Genomic DNA, 23,754 nt, shown 5'->3' on the forward strand with positions numbered 1-23,754 from the left:
AATGTTGAGAGATGGAACTGACAAGTATTTGGGAGTTCCTGCCATTTTATCCACCTTCGGGGCTGTGGCAACTGGGTTGTTTCTATGGTTCTTGGATTCTTGTTGGTTTTCTATGTGTAAGACATCTTTAAGTATCATTTGTAGGGCTGGTTTGGTGGAGATGTATTGTTTCAATTTTTCTTTGCTGTGGAAGCTTTTTATTTGACCTTCGTTTATGAAGGAGAGTTTAGCTGAGTACAATTTTATTGGGTGATTATTGTTTGTCTTTACAGCATGGCATACATCATTTCAGGCTCTTCTTGCTTTGATTGTCACTGCTGAGAAATCTGGGGTGATTCTAACTGGTTTCCCTTTATAGGTGATTGATCTGTTCTCTTTGACAGCTTTAAGGTTCTTTTCCTTGGTCTGCATTGATCCTGTGAGGATTATAATGTGATGATGGGTTGTCCTGTTCTGGTCTGGTCTATTTGGAGTTCTAAAAGCTTCTTGTATCTGAATAGGCCTAGCTTTTTGCATGTTTGGGAAGTTCTCTGCTAGGATCCTGTTGAACAAATTTTCTAGACCATTAACTTCTGTTTCTAGGTGCTCCTCTACACCCATTATCCTCAGATTAGTCCTTCTGATGGTGTCTTCGAAATGTTGAATAGATCTATCATATTTCTTGGACTTTTCTTGGATGGTTGTATGTTCTTTCTCTATAATATCTAGGCTGTCTAAATGCCTAAGACTTCGTAGGGACATAGTAGATATCATTGAATACTAGATTCACAGCTCTGGGACTCTCTACTAATATGCATTTATTGCCATACTACCACCTGCCTATCCATGTATGGCTATTTTAGCCACCTCTGGGGCTTGATCTCAGCGCCTGCCAAGAATTTCATCCTCGAGTAAGAAGCCAAGTGTGACACCTGTTTTCCTTTTCTGGGAGAGTTCTGGGTGTCAGGCATGATGAAAAACAAGTCTACAAATCTAGATGCAATGTGATAGCATGTAAACGATGTCTTACATTTTTAGGTGTCCTCACAGTCGGTAAAATAAATGAATAAAACAGCAAATACAATGAATAACCACACCAAACATGATATAGACTGAATATCTATATGGAAGTTCAATCCTATCTTTAAAATATATATAAGGAGTATGACTGGGGCATGAATTCAGGCCTAGGGAACAGGCCTGAATTTCTGGTCTTCAAGCATAGTGACCTTCCCCTTCCCCCACAGTGCAACATAGTTAACCAGTTTCTACATTTAAATCCCAGGCCTTGCATACAAAAAAAATCTCACATTCCAAGCCAAAGAGTTTCATTAGCATTTTTAATATTATTTTAAAGTTCACTTTGCCTTTATTTGAAACATTTTGATTTTATAACATGAGAGTTTTTTTAAAAAAGGGGTTTAAACTTTTACATTTCAGCATAGCACTTTGGTGTTTTTGACCATCTGCCATGAAGAGTGAGAATGAAAATGAGGATATTATTTCTCCCTAGAAGGTTGGGGCAGTTGATGTTATTTCTTATTTTTTCTTTCTTTTTTTTTTTTTTTTTTTTGTCGGTCGTGGGGTTTGAACTCTGGGCTTCGGTGCTTTCCCTGTGCTCTTCAGTTCAAGGCAAACGCTCAATCACTTAAGCCACAGCACCACTTCCAGTTTTCTAGAGGTTTATTGAAGATAAGAGTCTCACAGACTTTCCTCCCTGGCTGGCCTTGAGTCGCCTTCCTCAAATCTCAGCCTCCTGCACAGCTAGGATTATAGGCATGAGCCTATAATTATTTTTATAATTATAAAATGTCTTCAATTGTGTCCTGTGAGTTTTCCTCAGTGCCTACTACGAAATAGACTAGGGGAGTCCTCATAGCACCAAAGGATGAGTTTCTGAATAAACACTCACTTCTGTGAAGACAGTAGGTACTTGTAAGCATTTTGGAAATAAACTGGATTGTAAAATGAAAAACAAAAACATTGGTACTAAGATGTAGCTCAGTAGTGGAGTAGTTGACTAAAGAGCATAAGACCCTGGAAGAAAAGTTTCCTAAAGCTCAGAATTTTAGAATTTTGTATGAACAAACTTATTTCCTTTCCTTTTTTTTTGTCTGTGGTGGGGCTTGTACTCTGGGATTGGGCATTATCCCTGCACTCTTCAGCTCATTGCGAGCACTCTACAGCTTGAGCCACATCGCCACTTCCAGTTTTCTAGTGGTTTATTGGAAGTAAGGGTCTCCCGGACTTTCCTGCCCTGGCTTGCCTTGAACCGCCATCCTCAGATCTCAGCCTCCTGAGTAACTGGGATTATAGGTGTGAGCCACTGATGCCTGGTTCATGAACAAACATCTTAAGATTAATTCTAAAGAAGCAAACCTCGAACATACTTTTTTAACAAATAATTTATAATGCCATGCTTAAGGCACTAATTCAGAAGTATTTTTTCATTGGCTGGTTTCTTAGTTTATATATATATATATATATATATATATATATATATACGTTATTAATTTATATATACACATATTATTAAAAACATAGCTTTGAAGTGTACCTAAGAACATATGTGCTCATGTAAAATTATACAAATGCACAAGCTTGATTTTTTTTCAGTTTGTTGGTGCCATAAATTAGGTGGGATTTGTGTATTGTTTTGTTCTCTGGTTTTGGAGGATTTCTCTCCCCTTTATTCCCCTACCCCCTCTCCCCACAATTGAACTCAGCTTGCTCTTTCTTGGCTTGGTTGTTCATAGCTGATTTTCTACCACTTCAGCCATACCTGTAGACTAGCTTTTGGCCAGTTAATTAGAGATGATATCTCTCAGGCTTTGCTGCCTGGATTGGCTTTGAAACTTCATCTTCCAGTTCTCACCTCCTGAGTAGCTGGGATTACAGATGTGAGCCACTGGGGTGTCTAGGGATAAATTAATTTGGCTGATGTATTCTTTCTGTTTTTCTAAGCATGGAATGATCTACTATAGAATTTCAATGAATGTCCTGGGTCTGAAGTAAGATATATAATACATATGCAAATCTGTATAGTTCTCATAAGATGTAATCAATTTAATACATGTTATAAGTGTAATAATAGTCAATAAAATAATGAATGAATAATACAAAATAAAATAAATAAATACACTCAAAGCAAATTGCAATAAACATAAGTATGTAGATATTAATCATTATTTCAAATGTGAAAAATATTTCATTAACAGGGCTGGGGATTGAATTCAGGCATAGGGAACAGGCCTGAATTCCTTGTCTTCTAAGAGGGTGAGTTTCCCCATCCCCCCAGTGAATTAGTGTTCCCCAGACTCTGAGTTCAATTCCCAGGCCTGGCAGAAAAAAAGGGCATGAATTCCAAGCCAGGGAGCTGGCTGGCTTTGAACCGTGTTGTTCAGATCTCAGCGTCCTAAGTAGCTAAGATTACAGGCATGAACCATAGCCAGTGCCAGGCTATTTTTTAAATTATTTATTTATTTATTTATTTATTTTTTGCCCAGCATGGGGCTTGAACTCATATCGTGGCAACTCTGCCTCAGCTAACATCAACCTAGGCTGGGATGGTGCAGCCTCTGGACCCACAGCCCATCTTGGGATCCTAGGCTTCGGGAGCTGACAGGAAAACAAAATGAAAACGGCACCACAAAGAAGACAGGAACCTCCTACGGATGGCAGTTTCTTGGTTTTCCTTCCTTGCATGGTGATGATCCCGGGTCCAAAAAACACTGCTGCAACCAGTAGGTCACCTGACATTGCTGAAGGCTGACAGGCTGGCAGAGAAGCCATAGGCCAACCTGGACACCTAGGCCCTGAGTTTGAATCCCAGTCTTGCTACTTACAAAGGGCTGGAGAGCCTAAGAAACTATTGCTTGTCCATAGGAACGCCAAAGAAATGTGATCAATGTCATGGTTGGATCAGTAGTTCATCAATCAGTCTAGTATAAATTTAGACCCAATAATCACAGAACACAGATTGATTTTAATGCATACTTTATTATGCATTAAAAGAATACTATTCAGTAAAGACCTGAGAATCTGTACGAACGTAGTATATGTCATTAAATTCCACATAGACATCATTGGCAGTATCAAAATATCTAAATATATATTTATCTGTATACCATCGTCTGAATAGAAAGGTACTGCGATTTTGGCCAAACCTGTGGCTCCATCCTAGGTCCTGGGCTCCACTTGGCAGCTGAACGGGCTAGAGACGGCATGCTGACACTCCTCCATTCATGAATTGGGACTTCTAGGCCCTCAATTCAGGTACCAGCATTGCCAAAAATTTCATCTCGGAGTAAGATTCCAAGTGAGACACCTGTTTTCCATTTCTGTGCAAGTGCTGGGTGTCAGCTATAATGTACATAATATGTGTGCAAAGCTACATGCTATGGAATAGATTGGAATAAATGATATAGGTGCGCTCACAGTCCATAAAATAAATGTTAATTCAATCAATCAATAATAATATATAATGAATCACTCCAACAAACCCGATACAGACTGAATATATAGATGTAAATAAAAATCACATATTTAAAATGTCTATAAATGTTACATTTTTTTGGCTGGTGTTTTAATTCAGGCCTAGGGAAGAGTTGAGAAATTTATGCATGATTCACATAGGAAATGATAGGCAAGACCTCTGGCACAAAAATTATTTTTAATTAAGACTTCACGAAATGTGACAATAATAATTACATTCAATAAATCGAGGAATTGAGAAAGATCCAAGAATTGGTAGTCACATGGTAGATAGGATTCCAACACAGCTTGCCACGTTTTCTCTATACAAATAGGAATTTATTAGCATACTAGCTTCAGCTTATGAAGGGTTGAATATGGTGCACAAACCCCACCCCGGAGCTCAAACTCAGGTCCTGGGTAGGGCTTAGATCCTTAGTAGCTCAAAAGTTGCTGTGTTCATATGGACCCTTTAGAAAGTTGGGCCTGCTAGGCCCAGAGTTCAACTCCCAGCAATGCCAACAGGTTCATCCTGATGTGAGAAACCAATCTTTACAATCCTGTGAAATCCTGGGCCTCATCGAGGATGGAGAATGCTATATAGGCAATTCTATAGCCATTGGAATATGTTGTCATACATGGCAACACAGATATACCTGCCACCATACTCAATAAAATACACAATACATACATGAATAAGACTCAAAATTAAAATATAATTACAATGAAAGTAAGATGCATACCACACCTGTATGTAAATAGAGATCCTATGTTTAAAAAAGGTAAGCTTGTTATTTTGTCCACTGCTGGGACTTCAGATCAGGCCCAAGAACAGGCCTGAAAATCTAGTCTTCAGGAATGATGAGCTTCCCCTTCCCCCACAGTGCAACGGGATTATGCATATCTGAGTTCAAATCCCAGGCCTGACAAAAGATTCATCCTGATGTCAGAAGCCACTCTTTACACCTGTTTTCCTCCCATATGGAAGTTCTGGGTCTCAGCTAGGATGGAGAATGAATGCATAGGCAACCCTATAACCATGGGAACAGGTCATCATCCATGTCAGCAGAGTTATACCTGTCACCATACTCAGTAAAATACACAATACCTCCATGTATTAGAAACAAAATAAGGAGAAGGATTGTACCAAACGCAAGATGCTATCCACACATATATGTCAATACATATCCTATGTTTCAATTATGAATTTATGCCTTTCTTGGCCCTCACTGGGGCACAACCTCAGGTCCTGAGAATGACTTAGCTCCTTAGTTGCTCACAGGCCGGTGTCATCACCTTGACGCTTTCGCCAATTGGGCCTGCTAGGCTCTCAGTTCAAATCCCAACACTGCCAAAACATTAATCCTGATGTGAGAAGCCCATTGATCCCCCTGTTTTCCTGTGCCGAGAATGTCCTGAGACTCAGCTAGGATGAAGAAGGTGTAGGAAACTCTATAGAAATGGGAATAGGTTGCCATCCAAGTCAGCACAGTTATATCTGTCATCATACTCAATGAAATACAAAGTGCATCCCTGACTAAGACACACAATAAAAAGAACAACTACACTGAAAACATGATGCATTCCACACATGTATGTAAATAGAGATCCTATGTGTAACATAGGTGGGAATATGATTTTTGCCTGAGCTGGGGCTTCAATTCAGGCCTTGAGACCAGGCCTGACCTTGTAGTCTTCAACGATAGTGAGCTTCTCCTTCCCCCACAGTGCAACAGACTTACCTAGACCTGATATGACATCCCAGCTCTGGCAGTAAAATGGCACGAATTCTGAGCTTGGGTGCTTCATTCATAATTTTTCAATTTTTCAATATTTTTTGCCAGACCTGGGGCTTGAACTCAAGTTGTGGCAACTCTGCCTCAGGTCTGATCATCCTAGTTTGCAGCCTCTTGACCCATAGCCCATCCTCAGATCCTAGGCCAAGGTTTGTAGGAGAAAATAAAAAGCCGGAGGAGAAAAAAGCAGCGGGAAGTTCCACCTGGCACTTTTAGGTTTATTTTCATTTGAATATTGATCATGGTGAGACCCAACCCGGTGGACTACAGATTGAAGGTGACCTGGTGTGGCTGAAAGTCTGCTGGCTGTCGGGGGAACCATAGGACGATTGGGCAACGGAGGCCCCGAGGTCCAATCTTGGTCAGCCATCCTACATTGAAGGAATGGCAGGAGTTCCTGAGATACTCAATTCCGACCTAGGAAGAGCCGTGAAATGCGATCAATCTCTTCCTTGAATGAGTAGTTCCTGAGGATTCGAGTAGGAAATGATAGTCAAGACTCATGGGGTATCGATTATTTTTAGTGAAGAGTTGATGAAGCATGACCATAATCATCACAATCATTAAATGGAGGCATTGAGGAAGATCCAAGAATCGGTAGTCACAGGGTAGATTGGATTCCATGACAGGTCACCATCTCTCCTACTCTATATGTACTTATTTGCTTACTACCTTCAGCTTATGAATGGATGACTATTGTGCTCCCCCTGCCTTACCCCTGGGACTCGATCTCAGGTCCTGGGAACGGCCTAGCTCCTTAGTAGCTCACAGGCTGGTGTGCTTATGTGGACCCATTCGCCTACTGGGCCTGCTAGGTGCTGAGTTCAGATCCCAACAGTGCCAAAATACTCATCCAGTCAGAAGCCAGACATTGCACCTGTTTTCCTGTGTGACTCCTGGGTTTCAGCTAGAATGGAGAATGCATGGGCCACCCCGTGGCCATGAGAAAAGGTTGTCATCCATGTCAGCCCAGTTACACCTTTCATATATACTCAAGAACATACATAATACATCCATGAATAGCATACAAAATAGAGAGGATAACTACGCTCAATGTATGAGGCAGTCCACACACAGATGTGAATTTACATCCCATGTTTCAGTGATGCATGGAGGACTCTTGTGGCCTCCTTCGGGCTTGATCTCAGCTCCTGGGAACAGCCCAGTTCCTTAGTGGCTAACAGGCTGGTTTGCTCATGTGGACCCATTGGGCAGTTGGGCCTCCTAGGACCCGATTTCAAATCACAGCACTTCCAAAAATTCACCGTGATGTGAGAAACCATTCGTTGCACCTGTTCTTCTGTGCTGTACAAGTTCTGGGTTGCAGCTAGGACGGAAAATGCATAGGCAATTCTATACTCATGGGAATAGCTTGTCATCCAGGTCACGACAGTTATATCTGTCATCCTATGGTCAAGAAAATACACAATACATCAATGAGTAAGACACCAGATAAAGACAATAACTACACCGAACCCAAGATGCTGCCCACCCATGTATGGAAATAGAGATCCTCTGTTTAAATTCTGAATTTATGACTACTATAACACCCACCGGGACTTGACCTCAGGTCCCAGGAAAGACCTAGATGTTTAGTGGCTCATGTGCTGGTGTGCTCACCATGACTCATCCATCACTTGAGCCAGCTAGGCTTTGAGTTCAAATCCCAGCACTACCAAAAGATTCATCCTGATATGAGAAGCCAATGGTTGCACCAGTTTTCCTATGCTGTGAATGGGAGTATGCTATATAGGCAACTCTATACTCATGGGAATTGGTTGCCAGCCATGTTGTTATCACACTCATTAAAATACATATTGCATCCATGAATAAGACACGAAATCAAGAGAATGAGTACACTGAAAGCAAGATGCCGCCCACTCATGTATGGATATATAGCTCCTGTCTTTAAATTATGATTTCATGAGTATATTGACCCACGCGGGACACTAGCTCAGGTCCTGTGACCAGACTAACACCTTAGTGGCTCACAGGCTGGTGTGCTCAACTTGATCCATTCCCCAAGTCTGCATTCTAAGCTCTGACTTCAAAGCACAGCACAGCCAAAAGATTCATCCTCATGTGAGAAACCAATGGTTCACATGATTTCCTGTCTTGTGAAGGTCTTGGGCCTCATCGAGGATGGAGAACGCTATATATGCAACTCTATAGCCATGGGAATAGGTTGTCATCCACGGCAGCACAGATATACCTGTTACCATTCTCAATAAAATACACAATACATCCATGAATAAGACTCAAAATTAAAATATAACTACATTGAAAGCAAAATGCATACCACACCTGTATGTAAATAGAGATCCTATGTTTAAAAAAGGTAAGCTTGTTATTTTGTCCACTGCTGGGGCTTCAAATCAGGCGAAGGAACAGGCCTGACATTCTAGTCTTCAGGGATTATGAGCTTCCCCTTCCCCCACAGTGCAACGGGGTTACCCAGACCTGAGTTCAAATTCCAGGCCTGACAAAAGATTCATCCCGATGTCAGAAATCAGTCATTGCGCCTGATTTCCTCTAATGTAGAAGTCCTGGGTCTCAGCTAGGATGGAGAATGAATGCATAGGCAACCCTATAACCATGGGAACAGGTCATCATCCATGTCAGGACAGCTATATCTGTCACCATACTCAGTAAAATACACAATACCTCCATTTATTAGACACAAATTAAGGAGAAGAAATGCACCGAATGCAAGATGCTGCCCACACATATATGTCAATACAGATCCTATGTTTCAAGTATGAATTTATGCCTATCCTGGCCCTCCCTGGGGCTCATTGTCAGGTCCTGGGAATGGCCTAGCTCCTCAGTTGCTCACATGCTGGTGTCCTCACCTTGAGTCTTTCACCAATTCGGCCTGCTAGGCACTCAGTTCAAATCCCAACACTGCCAAAAGCAGAATCCTGATGTGAGAACCTATAGGTCAACATGTTTTCCTGTCCTGTGAATGTCTTTTGTCTCAGCTAGCATGAAGACATAGGCAATCCATGGACATGGGTATAGGTTGTCATCCATTTAAGCACAGTTATATCTGTCATCATATTCAATAAAATACAAAATGCATCCCTGGCTAAGACACACAATAAAAAGAATAACTACACTGAAAGCATGATGCATTCCACATATGTATGTAAATAGAGACCCTATGTGTAAAATAGTTGGGCATATGGTTTTTGGCAGTGTTGGGCTTCAATTCAGGCCCTGGGACCCTGCCTGACCTTTTATTCTTCAAGGATGGTTCCCTTCCCCTTCCCCAACAGTGCAACAGAGATACCCAGACCTGAGTTCAAATCTCAGTTCTGGCAGTAAAATTGTGCGAATACTGCACTAAGATACTTCATTCATATATATATATTCTTTATTTTTTCCCAGACACGGTGCTCGAACTCAAGTAGTGGCAACTCTGCCTCGGCTTCTATCATCCTATGCTTGTGGCCTCTGGACCTACAGCCCATCCTCGAATCCTAGGAATCCAGGGCTTGCAGAAAAAAAGAAAGCTGCGAGGGGAAAAAAAAGCAGTGGGAAGTTCCACCTGGTGCTTTTATATTCATTTTCCTTTGTACAGTGACCATTGTGTGTCTGAAACCTGCGACCTACAGAGTGAAGGTTACCTGGCGTGATTGAAGGCCTGCAGCTGTTGGAGAAGCCCCAGGCCATCCAGGCAAAGAGGCCCAGAGGTCGAATCCCAATCAGCCCCCCTACATTGAGAGATTGGCATGAGATCCTGAGATACTTGTTTCTGGACCTAGGAAGAGTCATGGAATGTGATCAATCTCATCCTTGAATGAGTAGTTCCTGCAGGATGTGAGCAGGAAATGATAGGCAAGATTCCTGGGGTATCAATTATTTTTAATGAAGAATTGATGAAGCGTGACCATAATCATCACAGTCATGAAATGGAGGCATCGGGAAAGATCCAAGACTCCATAGTTACAAGGTAGATTGGATTCCATCACAGGTGGTCATTTCTCCTACTCTAAACAAATATGCATACTATCTTCAGCTTATGAATGGATGACTATTGTGCTCTCCACCTGCCCTATCCCCAGGGCTCAATCTCAGGTCCTGGGAACAGTACAGTTCCTTAGATGCTCACATCATGGTGTCTCCACCTTGACCTTTTCTCCAATTGGCCCTGCTAGGCTCTGAGATCAAATCCCAACATTGCCAAAAGAGGAATGCAGGTGTGAGAATCCAATCCATCCACCTGTTTCCTGTCCTGTGAAAGTTCTGGGTCTCAGCTAGGATGGAGAATGCTTAAGCAACTCTATAGACATGGGAATAGATTGCCATCCATGCTAGCACAGTTATATCTGTCATCATGCTCAATAAACAAATTGCATCCGTGACTAAGATACACAATAAAAAGAATAATTGTACTGAACGAATGTATGTGAATAGAGATCCTATGTTTAAAATAGATGGACATATGATTTTTGCCAGTGCTGGGGCTTCAATTTAGGCCCTGGGAGCAGGCCTGACCTTGTAGTCTTCAAGGATGGTAAGCTTCCCCTTCCCCCACAGTGCTATAGTGTTACCTAGACCTGAGTTGGAATCTGAGCTGTGGCAGAAAAATGGTGCGAATTCTGAACTAGGGTGCTTTATCAGTTTTTAGAGTTTTTTTTTTTTTTTGGCTAACCATGAACTCACTTCATGGCAACCCTGCCTCAGCGTCGATCACTTTAAGCTGGTGGGCTGCCACAGGCCCATAGTCAACCCTGTGATCCTAGGCCCTGAAGCTTTGCAGGAGTAAAAAAAAAAAAAACCCACACAGAAAAATAGCCACAGGATGGATTTTTTACAATTTCTTCCTTTGCATGGTGACCAACCTGGGTCCAAATTATACGGCTACAATGGTACTTCACTTTGCATTGGCCACGGCTAGCAGATTATCGGGGAAGCCACAGGCCCATATGTCATCATAGGCCCTGATTTTGAATCCTGGTCCTGATACCTACCAATGGGGGGACTTCCCACGAGACTCATTCCTATGCATGGGAATAACGATGGAATGCGAGCAAACTCATGATTGAATAAGAAGTTTCTGCGGGCATTGTTCTAGTCTAAAATTAGATGCAATGATCCTAGGGTGTTGATTGATCTTAATGCATGGTTTATCAAGCATGAAAATAATACTGTTCCTTCAATGGAGGCATAATAAATACCCAAGAGTTGGTAGGAACGTAGTTGATGTCATTGAATCCTAGGTAGATGTCTCTGGAATTCTATACAAATATATATTTATTGATATATAACACCTGCCTATCCATGTATGGCTATTTTGTTCACACCTGTTGCTCAATCTCAGGGTCTGGGAACTGACTGGCAGTTTCCTTGGCTAGAGGTTGCCATGTTGGCACACCCATTCATGAACTGGGTCTGCTAGGCCCTGAGTTCAGATACCAGCACTGCAAACAATTGGATCATGGAGTAAGAAGCCGAGTGTGACACCTGTTTTCCTATTCTCTGAGAGTTATGGGTGTCAGATATGATGGAGAACATGTCTACAAATTTAGATACTATGTGATGGGATGTCATCAATATAATAAATGGAATGTGTGTCATCACAGTCAATAAATGGTAAATCAATGAATGAAACAAAAATACAATCAATAACCACAATATGGACTGAACATCTATAGGTAAGTACAAATCCTATCTTTATAATGTATATAAACAGTATATTTTCCAGGGCTGGGGATTGAATTCAGGCCTAGGAATGAGGCCCAACTTTCTTGTCTTCAAATATGGTGAGCTTCCCTTTCATCCACAGTGCTGCAGAGTTTCCCAGACCCTAAGTTCAAATCTAAAGTAGAAAAAATAGCGAGAATTGCAAGCCAATGAGCTAAATTTTTTTGTGTGCGGGGGGTGGGGTTGTTTTTTTGTTTTTGTTTTTGTTTATTTGTGAAGCAAGATTTTGAACTCAGATCATGGCACTCTGCCTCAGCTTCTATCACCCTAGGCTGCGGTGCAGCCACGGAGCCACAGCTGATCCTGGGATCCTAGACCTCCAGGCCTTGTGCTGGGAAAACCTATGCACAGAAAAAAGTGGCAGAGCCAGGCACCAGTGGCTCACACCTGTAATCCTAACTACTAAAGAGGCTGAGATCTGAGTATCTCGGTTCAAAGCAAGGAAAGTCCGTGATACACTTATCTCCAAGAAACAACTAGAAAACTGGAATTGGTGCTGTGACTCAAGCGGTAAAGTGCTTGCCTTTAACTGAAGACCATAGGCCCAGCGCCCAGGCCCAGCGTTCAAGCCCTATGACCGACCCCCCCCCCCAAAAGCAAAAAGTAGCAGGATTGTGTTTTTACATTTTATTCCTTTGCACTCTGACCATTTTGGTCTGAATGACACGGTTCTAAAGGGTACTTCACCTTGCATTGCTGAAGGATGGAGGGCTTTTGGGGAAGCCATAGTCTTGCACAGCAATGTAGGCCTAGAGGTAAATCCCAGTAATGCCACTTCCAGATGTTGGAGATCCTAAGAAACTGGTTCCCATCCATAGTTATAATGATGGAATGCTATCAATGGCATGGTTGAATGAGCTGATCGTGAACACTACTCATATGAAATTAGACATCATGATTTCAGTAGACTGAGTTTATTTAATATGAAGCAATAAAAAATATTATTTCTTACAGAGATGCAGTAATTTCAGGACACTGATTTAATTAATAATTTATTAAGGATGAAAACAATAACATTAATTACAAGGAAGCATAATAAATACACAAGAATTGGTAGGAATGTAGTCTACATAACTGAATAATGTGTAGACATGTCTGGCACTCTATAAATATATGTATTTATTAGCATACTACCATCTGGGTGTCACTCTGTTCTTATTTTGTCAAACCTTAAGGTCCTAGGAACAGCCTTTCAGTTCAATTTTCCCCAGAATGGCGTGTTGACACTCACCCATTCATGAATTTGGCCTTGTAGGCCATGAGTTCAGATGCCAGCACTCCCAAAAATTGAATCGTGGAGTAAGAAGCTGATAGTGACAAATGTTTTCCTTTTTTGTGAAAGTCCTGGGAGTCAGGTATGAAGTGGAACATATATGCAGACCTATATCCTTTGGAATCAATGTTCTATGTGCCATAATAGTCAATAAAATAAATGGCCAACACATGAATAAAATAAAAAATAAAAATGAATACACTGAGCGCTATATGAAGTCAACCTATGTACATAAATATAAATGTATATGAATAGGATGCTTTCTAGTGCTGAGGATCGATTTCAGGTCTAAGGAACAGACTTGAATTTCATGACTTCAAGGAGGTGAGCTTCCCCTTTCCACACAGTGCAAAAGAGTTACCCAGACCATGAATTCTGATCCCAGTCCTGACAGAAAAAATGGCAGCTGCATACTATGTGATGTCCAATTCTTAGGTATTTCATTCTGCCTCCATTTAATGAATGTGATTGTTTAAATGCTACATAAAATATTAATTAAAATTGATCAGTGTCCTATAATATAATTGTGTATAATTTTCTCCTAGAATGATTCATGAGCTGCCCATTTAATCACATATACCACATGCCATTGGTATTCATATGGATAGGATTGAGTTTTTTAGGATCATCTGCCATTTGGAGGTGGCAGGACCAGGATATGGGCTCCAGCTCTCACTTCTTAAACCCGAGGATAAGGAAATCACCGGTCTGTCCAAGAACATCAGCAAGACCAATGATTGGACAGGCACCAATGGCTCTCAGCAGTCCTCCTTGATACTTGCAAAGCTGTGATAGGAGGATCATGGTCAAAGTCATCCTAGGCAGGAAAGTCGTTGAGACCCCTGTCCAACTTCAGTACCAACAAAGCCAGAAGTAGAGCCATGTGGTTTCACTAGTTGAGAGCTAGCCTTGAGCAAAAGCAGCTCAAGGACTGTGCCCAAATCCTGAATTCAAGGTCAGGGACTGGCAACAATCAGACATACACAACAATCTGTGCAGCCATCCAGCTAAAGCAGGTCTCTCTTGTGTCCCCAACTGGATTGGACAGAATTTCATGTGAAAGGGGTGCTGTCATCTTGACTCTGCCCATTCTGCCTGCATCACAGGATTCCGTCCACACCCCTATTCTTTTATGGTTCTTTCTGACCAATGGGAAACAAAAATAGTGGCCACGCCCATATTCCTTGCTGCCCGGTAGCAACCTGGATTCCCTCAGTTGGATGACACCACTACTGGCACTTGAGGAAGGTAGAGGTGGATGGGTAGTGAGCAAGATACTCGAGGCCACATTGGAGTAGAGTAGGAAATTGAGGTCCTAGACAGTGAGTGGGTGAATAGAGGATTTCCCAGACCATGGGAAAGTGGCCAGCCCATCTTTCCTATCCCAGTGCTCAGATGTCTGAAACAACAGGACTCCATGAGAGAGCTGTGAGCATGAAATTGCCACAAGAACACCGGCAGAAGAATCCTCCCAACAGATCTGCAACATTCAAGAAAACTAAGAGCATGAAAAAGTGAAGGATCCCCAAGACAAACGCCACTGGGGAGTATGATTAAAAGGAGAGTCGAGTCAAATGTGATGCTGACCATGGGCCTCCCCTGCCTTTGGACACAGCCACAGCCACCACGGTCCAGAGTGTCAATGGTCCCGATAACACCAAGGATCTGCAGAGGTGTACAGACATGTGGTGCCCACCCTGGATCCCAGCAAAAGAACAAAAGAGGCGCTCTGTGCCAAGATCCAACCACTGAAGCAGGAAAAGACAGACCTGCAGGATGAATGGGAGTAAGAGAGAAGATAGCCCAACTGCACGCAGCAATGAAAAGGGAGCTAGAGATCCACAAAGCACCCATACAGAGGTTGGTTTGGGCAGAAAGTGATTTACAATGTTCACCAGCCCGCGTGCAGCAGGCGACCAATGACAGAGAAAGGGAGCATGAAGTTCGCACCAGCTGCCTGCAGACCGCAGAGAAGCACATGGCAGAGCTGGAGATGGTGATGTCTCTGGTCACTGCTCACAGAATGAGACCGAAATGTTTTTCGAACAGCTGAATGATGTGACCCTTCAGCTCGAGGAAAAGATCAGAAGCTTCAATGATTTGGAGCAAGTGAACACTGAGTTGCAGGAGAAGCTGGAAGCACTCTGGACACAGTGGAGCAACATGAAAAGCATAATCTGCAAGTTCCAACAAGCTCTGGTGGGGCGTGTGGTACTAAAGAGACTACTGGACAACCTGAGCTGGATGGTGACTGCAGTGAATCTAGAGAGAGACATCTTCACAGAAGACCTGAGCATTGATAGGTACGTGCAGAAGGAGGCCTGGAGGCTGACCCAGTGGGCAAACCAACTGACAGGGAGAAGAATCAAGGGGAAAGGCAGGTTTTTGACCTAGAGAAGGAGCTGGGGGAATTGAGAAGGAAGCTGGCAGAGACATGGCCCCCTTTGGGACCATCTCCGGCCAAGCAGCAGATGTAGGCCCAGGCCTACTGCACCCAGATGGAGTTGAAAAACCTGGAGGAACAACTTCACATCCAGGTCCAGGAAAAGCAAAGGCTCCATTTCCAGAACACGGAGCAGCAGAAGCAACTGTGGAGACTGGAGGAGAAGGCCAAGGATAAGCAGGAGATCTGCAAGATCCCATGATGCGCATGAGTGCAACAGACAGATGGAAGAACAGCTGGCCCTGCTTTGGGACAATCTACACATGGTGATCAGTGAGGAGAAGCTAGCCAAGATCTTTGACTCATAGCAGCAGGTGAAGGAACATCTGTGGGAACAGCTGGACCACACAGAGGAGAAGACAGTGGAATGGAAAGATGTGGCTGAGAGAGAGCGCCAAGCAGATTGGGAGCTGCAGGATCAGCAGGAGCAGTCCCTGGCTCAGCTGCAGGATCTCAGAGCCACCTGTGAGCTGCACATCACCTCCAATGAGTAGCTGAGCTCCGAGTAGGAGGCCCTAGATAGGCAGCACCTAGAGAGGCAGACCCAGCTGCTGGAGCAGCTGAAGCAAGTGCAGTCCCACCAACTGTGGGACCAGGTGGTGCTCTCAAAGTGGCCTGGAAGTGACCAAACCACAGGAGGAGAGCCTGCAGGCCCAGCTGAGCTTCCTGGCTTTACCTGGAGAAGGGAAAGTTGAGAGCCCTGGAGAAGCAAAAGGTGAGGAGGCAACTCCCCCAGATGTGACCATCACAGAGGATGGAAACATCCCCCAAACAGTGATGGGGCCGTCTCCTGGCTGAAATCCACAGGGGGAAACTTCTGCACCAAGAGTGGCAGGCCCACTGCGGGTGCCCAGTCCACCTGGCAGCTCAGTGCCAGAGAAAGCTGGAGGCACTGGCGCCCCACCCTGCGAGCTGGCACCACACCATACGTGGAAATGGGAAGCAGGACACGTGGGCGTCTGAGAAGAAAATCTACTTTGTCCACTACCTGCCTATTGTGGTGGACTTCGGGAGTCCAGTGGATGAGCTACACCATCGATGCAGCCAGATGTTGGCACACATCTGCACCATCGAGGACTCCTTCGTGGTGTGCAAAGAGCAGATATTCGTCCTCAATGAGCTGTGTCAGGAGAAAGCTGAGCACATGTGCTGGCTGTCCCAGGTGAAGATGAAGAGGAGAGAGCTGTGGGAGCCCTGTGGTTCCTCTCAGGGGAAGGCATGGACAGCAGGCACCAGATGCTGGCACAGGCTAAGTCCCCCGCCACCACCACTGCTTCAGACACCTCAAGCTCTGGGGTGGTCAAAATGAGGGAGGAGCAGAAAGGTTTTGAAGAATTGCCACTTCAAAGCAGTGTGGAAACTGTCAAAGGACAGGTCGGGGTACCCTACCCCATAGAGGACTCCCCCATGGAGCGCATCCTGCCGCAGAAGCCACACATGCAGATCACCCACAGCTCACAGGCTCAGGCAAGGAGTGTTCCCTCACTTTCTTCTGTAGACTGATGCAGATGATGACTCTCTGTGTGACATACTGACTCTCAAAAGCCTCAGGAGCCACCACAAGTAGGTGGCCAGGTGGCCTTCTCTCAGGCCTCCATCTGCCAGGTGATGGGATGAGTAAACTGCAGGTAGGGTAGGGAAGAGGCTGCCGAGAGGTGGCCTATATTCAAGGGACATCTAATGGACCATTGTTGGCCAGGGAAGAGGCCCATATTATGATTATCACAAAGAATGAATTGTTTTCAAAGGGAAATAAGCCTCCAAAAAAGATATGTTCTTCCAGTCCTGCGTCTTGAACTCAGGGCCTGGCCACTGTCCCTCAGCTTTTTTCTCATGGCTAACACTCCACCAGTTGAACCATAGTGCCACTTCTTGTTTTCTGATGGTTCATCGAGGATAAGAGTCTCACATACTTTCCTGCCCAAAATGGCTTTGAACTGTGGTCCTCTAGATCTCAACTTCGTACAATGACAGGCATGTGCCACCAGTGCCCAGCATGTGACACCTTTTGAAGACATCTTGGCGATTCTGTAAAGGGAGCCCCAAATGTCCTGGATAGACCTTGACCCACTCAAGGAGCTGTGATGGGGGAAAGCTGATGTTCTAGCCATTCTGTTCCCCAAAATTAAAGAATACCCAAAGATTGCAGTGTAGAAATCTGATTTTGCATTCATGTGGTGTGTGTGTGTGTGTGTGTGTGTGTGTGTGTGTGTGTGTGTGTGTGTGTGTGTGTGTGTGTGTGTGTGTGTGAACTCAGGGCCTAGGCTCTATCCCTGAGTTTTCTTGCTCAAGGCTAGTGCTCTTCTACTTGAGCCACAGCCCCACTTGCTTTTTGATGGTTAATTGTAGGTAAGTCTCTCAAGTGCATTCCCATCCATGGTGGCTTCAAAGCATGATGGGGGCCCCAGGGAAGCAAGAGTAAACACAACTCACAGGTACAATCCCTATGGTGGGTGACTCTTGCCCCCTTGTAGCCAGATGCAGGACATGCGGCCACGTGCCATCGTGGGGGACTATTGTCGTCTAGAGTTCAATTGGGGGATGTGACCAGGCCCAAGCTGACTTTTGCCCACCGTGAATGTTGATTCCAGAGCAGGTCTGTTTCACCCTAGGCCAAGAGAGTTCCAGGAGGCCCGGCTTCCAGGAGAACAAGGAAGGGAGAGGTCAGCTCCAGGCCAAGCTAAGAGCCTTTGGCCATAGATACCCCAACTTGGCCTTCCTGATTACTGTAAGGCCTGTCAAAGAACAATCCCCCCCAAAAAAAAACAAAATTGGAGCCATGTCTCAAAATAGTAGAGCTCTAACATTGAACCAAAGAGATCAGAGACAGGGCCCCCACGCTGTGAGTTCAAGACCCCCAGCTGACCCTCCTCCATAAAACATAGGTTAGTTAAAGGTGAACTAGTAGGATTTGTGAAGTGTTTCTGAAGAATGGTGATACAGAAGAAAGCACCCTAATTCTAATGATAACTGAACTTGTGACATACAGCTATATGCTGAGTCCTTCACAGGGTGCTGTTTTCTGAGTCCTTCCTACATGGGGGTTTTGTGCTGAGTCCTCAAAAAGCATTTTGTGTGCTGAGTCATCACAAAGGGTGCTATATAATGAGTCCTTGAGAAGAGTGGTCTGTGCTGGGTTTTTCAAAGGGTGCTGTGTGCTGAGTCCATTACACAATGTACTTTATGCTGAGTCCTTCAAAAGGTGCAGTGTGCTAATTCATCCCAAAGGGTGCTATGTGCTGAGCCCTTAAGAAGGGAGGGACAGATGAATTTTTTAATGGGTGCTGTGGGCCGAGTCCTCTACACAGGGTACTTTTGCTGAGTCCTTCAAAGGGAGCTGTATGCTGAGTCATCCCAATTGGTTCAATGTGCTGCGTCCTTGAGAAGAGTGAGATGAGGTGAGTTTTTCGAGTGCTGTGTGCCGAGTCCTTTATACAGGGTGCTCTGTACTGTCCTTCAAATGGCGCTGTGTGCTGAGTCCTTCCACAGGGTGGTATGTGCTGAGTCCTTCAAAACACTACTATGTGCTGAGTGTTTTAAAGGGTGCTGTCCACTGAATGTTTTACACAGGGTGCTACATACTCAGCCCTTCAAAGAATGGTGTGTGTGGAGCCTTAACACATGGTGCAATGTGCTGAGTCCTGGGAAAGAGTGCTACGTGCTGTGTTTTTCAAAGTGTGCCATGAACTGGGTCCTATACACTGCGTGCTATGGACTTCCTCTTTCAATGGGAGCTGCATGTTGAGTCATCCCAAAGTTTACTATATGCTAGGTCCTTCAAAGGGTGCACTGTGCTGAGTCCTTCACACAGGGTGCTTTGTGCTGTTTTTTGAAATGTTCGATGTGCTGAGTCATCCCAAGGGGTGCTAGGTTCTGAGGTAGTTATCCCCAACAATCTCTCTCTCTCTCTCTCTCTCTCTCTCTCTCTCTCTCTCTCTCTCTCTCTCTCTCTCTCTCTCTCTCTCTCTCTCTCTCTCTCTCTCTCTCTCTCTCTCTTCTCTCTCTCTCTCTCACACACACACACACACACACACCCCTACATACATACACACAGGGGTAATCGTGTACTTGCTTGATGTGTGGAGTGGAGAGGAATGGAGGAGAGTCTCCTCCAGTAGTGGGGCTGAGGGGAGATTTGAATCCCTGGGCAAGTGTTAGGGTTGGCGGGGATTGCTGAGCTGAGGTGAGGCAATTCCCATGGCCTGGAAGCATTAGGGCCCAGTCAGGGCTGCTCTGTGGGGGGCGGGTCTGAGGGGAGTTGGGGGCAGGGCTGAGGAGAGGAAAGGGTGGGACCGAGGGGAGGAGGAGTCAGGGCCCGGGGGCTTAATGTGGTGGTAGCAGTGGCCAGGGGCTCTCTGTGGCAGGCATGCATGCATAGAGGGGTTGAAGTGGCCCGCAAGAGAAGTGGAGGCAGAGAGAGAGAGAGAGCAGAGAGGAGTAAGTACATGCAGGAGAGGAAATAGCTTCACTGGCTGGCTGAGGCCTCAATTGAAGTGAAGGTCCTTACTGGGAGTGCAGAGCATGAGGAGCTAGCACAGCAGACACATCACCTCAAGCAGCCCCTCAGTGGCATGGTGTCCTGAGCTGTCCCAAGTCCAAGGTTCCAATTATCATGGTGTTGGCAGTGGCCACAGAGGAGGAGGCCACTGAGGAGGAGGCAGCTGAAGAGGCAGCCTTGGCGGTAGCAGTGGCAGAGACAATAGCGACATCGGCAGAAACACGTCTGGCTGAGGATGAGGCGGGAGCTGAGTTGTCTGCAGCTGCAGGGGAGGAGAGGCCGAGCTCGCCCTACCATTTGCCCTCAGATCCCGGCCCTCCCCAAGGTGCTGCGTTTCAAAAATGGCGCTGCCAGCCTAGACCCAGGGAGCCTCTCTCAGTTGCCTGGCTGAGATAAAGCACCCCTGGCTGGCTTGTCTCAGGACCTGGTCCAGGTCCCTGGTCCTCGGACTCTGGGCCTGCCACACCTGGAGCTGCTGCCTACAGCTTCTCCCAGCAGCACATGTGAGTGGCCACCCTGTGGGCCCACATCCTGGGACCCCATTGCCCAGCGAACCCCTCGAGCCCCCCTCCTAACCTCCCCCATTCTGCAGACCTGGACCTGTGCCTCCGACCTCCCCTCTCCTGTCCCACCTGTGCCTCCCCTGCATCCCACAGTACACCCTGGTTCTGCCGCAAATGCACCCCAGGAGTGGGGGTAGGGTGGGTGGCAACCCCAGGATCCCTCTCATGTCCCTAGTCGCCATTGTCCCAGGAAACGGGGAGATGCAGTGTTGGGTGAGGAGGGGTTGCCAGAGAGCTCCTGGCCTGGAGTAATGGAACCACACAGCCACACATCTGCACCCTTCCTCACCTTGGTGGGAACCTGGTGGCTTTAGTCAGAGATGGGGAGCAGTATCTCCAAACCTGCCTTCTCAGGTCTTTTCCTTTTTTCTGGGGGTGGGGGTGTTGGATGCAGAAGATAGACCCCCTTGCTGTGTGAGCCCTTGTCCTCTATGCTTGGTCACCATTTCACCTGAGGAAGGTCCCAGAAGAGCACACTAAGGAGGTGAGTGCACTGGGGGTCAGATAGAAGATGAATATCTGGGAGGAACATACCCTCTCCCACACACAAACAGACTATTCTCCCCACCCCAGCTGTCATCAGTTCTCACAGGGTGATCACATTTCCCAGCTCTGTCAGAATCTGCTGGTGCTCCCGGTGACCACAACCACACTCATACAGCCAGACACCCTGCTCTGGTGTGTTGAGTTGGAGCTAATTCAAGGGTTGGGAATGTGTCTGCCAAACATAATTAGGGAATGAGATGGGTGGAGTAGGGCAGAAGATGTGAAGCTAGGAGGGTCTGGTGGGTGGCGAATGGTGTGACATGGCACATGGTTAACCACAAGCAAGGATGAGAGGGGAATCTTATCCAGGGCATTGGCGGTGTCCATGGGCATGTGGGCAGGGGTCTCCAGGCCCCCACTTGTGGCATGGATTCCCTCCTAGGTCAGTGCACCGGTGGGCAGTCCTCCCTGGAGTCCTGTAGACTCCAATCTGTGTCCTGCCTGGGCCGTTTCCAGCTGGGCAGTGGTAGGCAAGTGCATTCCTCCTGCTGAAGCCTGCATGGTATCAGGCCATGGAAGTTAGCTAGGGCTGGCTGAATGCCAGTTTCTGTAACCTGCTGTAGGCTATCTGGAAGGAAAAGGGGACCACTGACTTTGGAAGCCTTTAAGTATGATTGGGACAACTGAAATGCCAGCTTTTCCAGGATTTTTTCTTTAAGCTGGCAATTATTACTAATGACTGGGATTATGGGTCAAATTAGATGGACCATTTCAGCTGCCAAACAATGATGTTCAAAGCGGCACGGGTAGAGTTCCCAAGCCAGATCGTCTCCTGTCATGAACATCCTGTTTTGACTGCCTTCCTCTAGCAGCTGCTGATTCTCCTCTGGTTTTCTCTAGGGTGACCACCACAGTCAAGGACATCATGGGGAGCAGAGATGGTGACCTCGCCATCCCCAGCCTGCCAGCTGTGAGCAGAGACGATTCCCAGCACCTGCACTGGAATCTGGGAGATTCAGAGAACCGGAATGCCTCAAGGATCGTTTCTCTGCAACATGAAACTTGGGGGCCCGATGTGGTCGACCATCCTGTCTGGCCCCAGGGGGAGGAGAGGAGGCCGCTTGAGCCAGACTTTCACCTCACATGCCTCATTCACACCTTAGGGAGGAATTGAGTGCCAAACTGTGGGTCAGCCGCTGGACAAAGATTTTTGAGAAGAGAGGCATCACAGAGGCCCCAGAATCCAGCGAGTACATTGTGGCTCACATTCTCAGAGCCAAAAGAGTTAAGTGCAGTGGCACCCATAGAACAGGACAAAGGATGAGGGAGAATTGTGGAAGAGCTACTTCAGGCTTCGACATCTCCCCCACCAACCCTCCACCCCCAGGATGCTTACTTGAGTTGGATGGGAGTTTTCTGTAATATTGTCATAGACAGATGCTCATTTATTTATCCAACAAACCGTTACAGTGAGTGCCAGGTCCAGGTGGTCATAGAAGATGAAAGGTTCCAAAAGACATGAAGAAATCTTGGTTTGAGTTGGATGCCGGTGCTTCACACCTGTCATCCTAGCTACTTAGGAGGCTGAGATGGGAGGACTGAGACTTAAGTCCCAGGAAGAAAAGCCAGTAAAACTCTTATCTCCAATGAACTACCAAAAAGAAAACGCCAGAAGTGGATGAGTGGCTCAAGCTGTAGACTGTTGGCCCTGAGTAAAAAGGCTCAGGGACAGCACCCAGGCTCTGAGTTCAAGGCCCAGTAATGACACAAAAAAGGAAAGAGAAAGAGAGGAGGGAAGGATGGAGGGAGAAAAGGAGAAAAGGAAGGAAGAATGGAACATGCAAGCCTTGGTTTGGAGTCCCTGGATCAAGGGAGCCAAACATTCATAATCACTGTGGGGACAGTTTCAGAGCCTAAAGCCTGTATGTAGGACCAAGCCACTGACCCTCAGCAACTTCATGACATCCAGGAGCTGTGTGGTCACCAACTGCAGAAGGAAACAGCCTTGGGTAGACCCTAGGGTTCAGGGTGTGTCACCAAATATCAGTGTCCCTTAGCCCACCGAGTTTATTTTCTAGTCATATAAAAAGAAATTATCCAAAGGATAGGGAGGTATAGGCTGAGGGAATGTCAAGAGGGGGGTTGCAAGGGATAAGCAAGAAGATGAAGAGGGAGGATGATCCCAGGTTAGGTGTGTCAGGCCATTGGAGCCCTGATCTCACCTAACAACTTAGACTATCAGTGATAGAGACTTTGACCCAGACACATGGCTGTTAAAAGTCCTGGCACTTTGGGTTCACCATTGACCAGCTGGCTGTCATTCACTGCTGGATGCCTGTGTGGTACATCCTTGGGGACTGGGACTTCTTCTGGCTCAATCTGAAGATGACACCCCCAGTGTTCATTCCTTGACAAGAGACAGAGGTAAGCCTGCGACTGGCACAGCACATCCAGAGAATGAGGGGGGAAGTCAGACCCGTGTTGCCCCAAGACTTCCTCTAGGGGACTGTAGGGCCCTGTGACTGCCATTCTCA

Source organism: Dipodomys merriami, unplaced genomic scaffold (genome assembly GCF_024711535.1).
Source record: "Dipodomys merriami isolate MVZ:Mamm:240054 unplaced genomic scaffold, mDipMer1.0.p SCAF_492, whole genome shotgun sequence".
Taxonomy (NCBI): Eukaryota; Metazoa; Chordata; class Mammalia; order Rodentia; family Heteromyidae; genus Dipodomys; species Dipodomys merriami.